Source organism: Leuresthes tenuis, unplaced genomic scaffold, assembly GCF_036924035.1.
Source record: "Leuresthes tenuis unplaced genomic scaffold, fLeuTen1.0.hap1 SCAF_24, whole genome shotgun sequence".
Lineage (NCBI taxonomy): Eukaryota > Metazoa > Chordata > Actinopteri > Atheriniformes > Atherinopsidae > Leuresthes > Leuresthes tenuis.
The window spans coordinates 8,004,006-8,011,054 of record NW_027325378.1 but is presented as its reverse complement, the minus strand read 5'-3'; positions in this window follow the sequence as shown (position 1 = coordinate 8,011,054).

The window sequence follows — 7,049 nt, the reverse complement described above, 5'->3', positions numbered from 1 at the left end:
GGTCCTTATCAGGTCTTTAAACGAGGCAAACACAACCTCCGATTGTAAAAACAACACATCATAAAACTAAGATAAAACATGGAAGCAGTATGTGAAAAACTAAGTGAACCCATGATCTACAACAGGTTGTAGAACCACTTTTCGCAGCAATAAGTTGAAGTAATGGTGACGTTATCATTGTCTCACATGATTGTGGAGGAACTTTGGCCCACTCTTCTTTGCAGCGTTTCTTCAGCTCATTGAGGTTTGCAGCACTGGTTCATGCACAGCTCTCTTAAGGTCCCACCACAGCATTTCAGTCAGGTTGAGGTCTGGACTTTGACTGGACCTTTGCAACACCTTGATTCATCTCTTTTTCAGACATTCTGTTGTAGATTTTCTGCTGTGTTTGGGATCATTGTCCTGTTGATGACCCAGTTTCAGTCAAGCTTTAGCTGTGGGACAGATGGCCTCACATTTGACTCTAGAATACTTTGGTATCCAGAGGAGTTCATGGTGGATTCAATGACCGCAAGGTGCCCAGGTCCTGTGGCTGCAGAACAAGCCCAGATCATCAGCGCTCCACCACCGTGCTTGACAGCTGGTATGAGGTGTTTGTGCTGATATGCTGTGTTTGGTTTTCTCCAAACGTGCTGCTGTGCATTACGACCAAACATCTCCACTCTGGTCTGGTCTGTCCAAAGGACATTGTTCCAGAAGTCTTGTGCTTTGTTCAGATGCAGCTTTGCAAACCTAAGCTGTGCTGCCATGTTCTTTTTAGAGAGAAGAGGCTTTCTCCTGCAGCCCTTCCAAACAAGCCATACTTGTTCAGTCTTTTTCTAATTGTTCTGTCATGAACTTTAACATTTAACATGCTAACTGAGGCCTGTAGAGTCTGAGATGTAGCTCTTGGGTTTTTGACCTTGGGGTGAACTTGCTGGGACGCCCACTCCTGGGAAGATTGACAGCTGTCTTGAATGTTTTCCACTTGGGAATAATATTTCTTTGTAAGATTATGGATTCCAAATAGTTTGAAAATGGCCTTTTAACCCTTCCCAGATTAATGGACAGCTTCTCTAAGATCATTGCTGATGTCTTTCCTCCTTGGCATTGTGTGAACACACACCTGTTTACACCTTTTAAAGAGGTGCTCACACTTACTGAATGATCAGTTAACCAGTGCATGTTCTGTTGTATTTATAAGGGTGCATCCTTATCCTCATTGGTAAAATCTTCTGATTGAAAAATTATGTACTTTCTTTTTACCCTAATTGTAAAGCCATATCAAAGTAGTATTATATCTCTTCCAAAATGGCTACCTTCTTGAGCCTATGGTGATATCAGTGAAACTCCTCTGTTGCACAGTCCAGATAAGGCTACTGAATTTTCTAGTTTTACTCAAGTTCCTCAAATTATAAGTTTGCAACAATTAATTTGAAAAGAAAATGTGGCAATTAGAGGAGGAGAGTCTGATTTCCAAGGCTCACATGTAGTTTCTAGCCAATCAAGGATATTTAAAAACATTTAAGTCCTTTTCCTGAACATATAAGTACTTTTACATAAATAAGATTTTACTTCCACCAAAATGTATTAGTCAGGAACCTAACATTAGCATATACATATTACTCAAGTAAATGGAAATGCATTGTGCACTAATAGAAATAATACATACTATCAATTATCAGTAGTAATGTTTAGTAATATTCATTGAGTTGTAGTTGGATTTAATTAATAGATTTGCTGTTGTGTGCAGGATTCATACAATTATTTTTATAGCTCTACTATTCTTATAGCTCTCAGATATGTAAACAAATTAAGGGGCCCGTGATTCATTTAAATATGATGCTCATTAAAGATTGTTAAGCTCTGTTTCCATAGCAACCAAAGTTTACTGGGGAAGTATTAACAGGCGGTTACATGGAAGCAAACAAGGACAAAGTCACACGCCCACCAACACGCCGCAAGAAAGCCGCCCAGCACTCCACCGTGACCACCGTCCACAGAGGAAGGAGGTTCCAGGTGAGTTCCTGCGTCTCTTCCCGTGAAAACAACCCGGACAGAGCCCGCTTTCATGCGCGGAAAGCTAAACTACGTTAGGGTAACATGGACGTTAGCCAGCGGTGACCGTTAGCTTCTGCAACGTTATTGTTGTCGTTCGATTTATGGACGTTAACTCGGTTAACTAACCGTAACTAGCGGGTCCGGGGCTGCTTTTCAACTGAAATGCTTCCCACATACCGGAAGACGAAAGGTGTCACCTCGGTTAACTTGACCAGCAGTTGCACAAGAGTGTGTTTTTAAAGGTTTTGTCTGGTTTAACTTCACCTGTCAAGGTTGTCAGCGCTGTGAGGACTGTCTTTACGGTGAATATCTCCGGAGAACTGGCAGGTAAACAGAGTAAAACAAGTGTTAAGTTGGATATTTGTTGCTGACAACATAGATTTTTTTAGAGCAATGTCTTTATGCGATTGTGCGTTTTTAAAACCATTTTAAATGAGATAAAGTCACCGTAATATAGCGTTCAGTTAGCTTGCAAGATCTACAAGCTAACGGATAAATGTAGCCGTTAAATATCAGTTTGTGTCATGAAATTTAGTTTAAGCTGGTCGTTAAGGACAAACTTTTCCTCTCAATACACTATGTTACAAATTAGTTATGGGTTTATCATTTTATTTAGCCAAGCGGCATTAAGTCTGTGCGAGGATAAGACGGTGAAGTGATGTAAACAAAGCACAGCATCTGATAACTAACATATGGTTTTAGTTAACTCGGTCACAATGGAAACGACAAAAGTTTCGGCAGTTTTCTTCCTTCATACTTCTATTTTTAACTCTGTCAAACCCAGACTGATGCTATTCAACATGGTTAATGCGCCTGTTATTTCTTACAAAGGTGAAATATATTTTCAGCTTATTCAATGACTGTTTGTCTAGTAGAAATGAAGCCTTGGTGTTGGTTAAACAGGTTGAATTATTGAGCACATTATGTAAAGCTGTGTATTGCATCTTTTGAAATGTAATCTGAGCCCCTGTAAAGGAAATTGATAAAGCATATTCTAGACATTTAAAGATAATCTGTTCCACAGTCAACTTTGATTTACATGAAAAATATCAGTACTTTACAGGTGTGCAAAGTCATTTTCCTCCAATCACAGAGTTGATTTCAAAGATGAGGGTTTCACATTTTTGTCTCCACTGAATGTTACATGAAAGCAAAGATAATCAGGTTATTGGAAATAGGTGGATGACTGATTGGGGTTTTTAAGTTGGATAATATATAGCAGTCATAGGTGTGGTCCTGATGTCATGTTTGTTTTGCTCCATTTTCTTTCATCTTGTGATAAATACAGTAATAATGCCAGCTGAGAAACAGGTGCTGAACCTAAATGAGTATTTATGTAACAGAGCTGTGTCAGCATTGTCTCTGTTTGCTGATATGAATAAAGAAATGTCTCTAAGAAATGTTTACAGCTGATCAAATAGCAGCTACCCTGACAAAGATGCCTGCACCGTCATCATCTTTCTCGGTCGTAGCTCACAAATCATTTTTAAAATCAGCTACTGGTGTGATCATTTTTATTGCTTTGTCAGTAAAATGTTAGAAAATGACACAAAGAAAGTGTCGGTTAGTTTCTAAGATCTGCTCAGAGACACTTATGGAACCTGTTTTTTCCCCAGATCCAGGAATCAGGTTTATCTTAGAAGCTAAAGCAGAAAAAGATTTGATGGGTGAATGTTGTAAATGAATTTTAAAGATATTGCTCATTAGTTTACCACCAGGACAGCGTGGTCCTTAATGTGATGTGATGCAGGTAATTCCAGGCTCGTTTTACTGTTATTGTGTTAAAACAAGTTGGTTAACACGTTTGTCAACTGATACAGTTTAAGAAATGTTCCCATCAAACTAAAACACTGGAAACTAACTACTTGTTAAAGTTTGACATTAAAGTCCGTGTTTTCCTGTCTGGTAAACTGTGAATGGCATCTGTCCATTTTTGTCATTTCATATTAGTTAATAGAAATTAAAAAAAAAGCTTTAGTGAGGGCTACAAGTAGTCGTCAGTGTGACAGACCTGGGAGGATCTGCTCATTCTAAACATCTGTACAAACAGATGTTTGTTGTTTACAGTGATTCCACATGCAGTATTTTTCAGTTTAGTCCATATTGAGTAATCGAGTCGTGGCGGTGTTTTCATCGTGCCAGCTGGCGTTGTGACTCACTTCCTTCTCTGCCCTGCTCCTCCTGCCAGTCTCCGTGGTGACCAGCAACAGCAGCAGCACTTGTCCTGTACACTTCCCCTCCTGCCCGTGTCACATGACGTCAGACCAGAATCCACTGTATCCAGCTGATCTACAGGTGCAGTTAACGCTCGGAGAGCTTGTTCCTGGCTACTACTACGTTTACCAGGTACTAAAACCTCAACCATCACTACACAGACACTTTTTAAATAAATCTGTACCTGCCGTGAAGTGATGTGACTACTCAGCAATTCAATTTTGCACACTGACTTTTCTGGAGATAACTTCAGTCTCTTATTTCACTGTGAAATTCAAATTTTGTTGGAAAAAGTCAACTTTTTTGCACTAAAAATCACAACTTAGCCTGTACTGTCTTTATAGCAGATGACAGTCATTGTTCGCACATCTTTTCCTCGGATAAGAGGAAACGTATGAAGAAACCTAAAGCAGCTGATGGATCCCCTCATCCAAAAATCCAGTATTTTTTGTTTGTACGGATTAGACATTTTGGAAAAGACAGATCCAGTCAGCAGGTGTATTTTAAAATGGCATGTGACCACTCTTCAGTTATCCTGAGATCTGTTTGTATATCCTGTGGTGTAACTGAGTATGAGAGGTATCAGTGGGATAGAAAGAGAAGTGAATGGTGAGGGGAGAAGAAGGAGAGGACACTGTTTCAACACTGTTCTGTGATTGGTGACTGTTGGACCATGTGTCTTGTGCTGACCCCTCTCAAACTGTAGCCTAACCAGGTCTATGACATATGCCCACACACACAGAGACACACAAAAGTAATGTGCGGGCCTGTGTTGAGTGGCAGGGACATGTGAGCTCCTTAACATTTGCTATTCTGGGCTGGGAAGGGGAAAAGGGGGGGAGGGAATGGGAGGATTGGGACAAGGCAGGGGGCGAAGGGGGTCGTTTCTCTTTCCGCATGTGGCTGAGCCGTCGTGAGGAGCTGCTCAAGATTTTGTCTCATGTTGTGTAGGCTCTTGGTGTGTGTGGCCATAGCAGTTTTTTGTTTTATTCCCACTCTAGGCCGGAGAAGATGGGGTGCTGCTTTAGTAAAGAGCTCAACCCTGGCCTACAGAATGAGAGGAGCAGTTTAATACAGTCCCCACCCCACAGTGGACTGAACGAGGGAACGGAGCAGGTCAGGCAGCACGCTGCGGTTCTAGCTCAACACGTGTGCCTGGAGGAAGAGGAGAAATGTCTGCGGGATGGACAAACTGATGCGAAGGCTTTGGAAGATGAGGAAGGTCATCCAGAACTGGACTACAAAGTTTGTACTGAGGCTGTAATGTCCAGCAGGGACTGCAACATACAGACCGAGAAGGATCTTAAACCAGCAAGCACTCATGAGGAGAAAGAGGCTATTCTTATCACAGCCAGCACAAACACACATACAAACAGGGAAACAATTGCTAGCGTGACATGCATTGCTAGGCCCAGCTGCGAGCCGGCTCCTTATATGGAGGTGCCCACACAGAGCCCGTTCAAACAGAAGATTTTGGACAATGCAAGACTCAAAGCATTATGGTTCAGTCAGCTCCCAGAGGAGAAGACAGAGTACAAGCCGGCAGGCTGTCAGTCAGCTCCTGCCAGGTTAGCCTTCGATCCCTGCGGGCTCACAGTGAGTGAGACTCCACACAACCAGCCTCAGGTGGTCAGTGTGTGTCAGGGGACGCAATGGGAATCCTCCAAAGAAGATCACCAGGAGGAGGATGTCGGGGAAACCTGCATCAGCACGACAGCACTTTGTCGTGTTATGGAAACAAAGAGCCGGAGCTTCTATAGCATATGTTCCATCGATGCTGAAGACCTCGAACATGACCGTGAACACAACCAATGCCAAACAGCTGGAGCAACACATTCACTGGGCAGAGCTGAAGGACAAACAGCTGCTCCACCCTGCACAGTGGAATATGCAGTCTCCAAACAATCAGAGGCATTTAAAGTGTGTGACCATACATATGTCAAAGAATCTGAAATGCCGAGCAAGTCACGTGATAAGGAAACAGCTTCTATGCAGTCACATGCTGCTAAAGAACTTGCCAAAAATTTACTCTCAGCAGAGCAAACTGCCTCACAACAACAAACCGCACCCTCCCAACAGGTGGACACTTGGGCCCTGACCAGCTATCATATTAGCAGCCAGGATCCTCAGGCATCCACACAAGACAGCTGTCAGTATAACATGTTGAATTTTCAGAGACCTGCAAAGGACACAGATGCTTTCACATACGATGTTTCAAATGCCACGATGCCACACACAGGTGAATGTACATATATGGAGGTAAAGAATGAATGTGCTGAAGATTGGATAGCAAAGAGGTCAGAGGAGATAACAGTGACAGAGCAATGTTTTCATTTAGGTAATGAACATAAAAGTAAGGGTTCAGAGGAGGACCACAGGGCATCAGTGGGAAGCTGTAATGTGACAGAGGAAAGTGCGTTTGACTTTCAGGGGAAAGTAGATCAGAGCTTGGATTCTGACTGTGGCCCTTTAAGCACTCGTCTGCATCAGTCTGAACTTGGAGCAAAGCAGGACATCATCAGTTCACAAACATCCACTGAAACTCCTGAACTCAACACTTCCTATTTGAAACCCACATCTTTAAATCTTGACATCAAACAGCTACACAAGGAGGAGGTAGATGTACTCTATTTGTCTGGAGAGCAGATTGAGACGAATAAATCCTGCCTGCAGAGTGAGGCCATTCCTGTGAGTATCTGCAGAGGCCACAGCGCAGAGGGGGATGTTGGTCACAGCAGCACAGCTGGTACGACTCTCACTGAGGTGTCGTCAGCTTCCACCGTCTCTTCATTTTC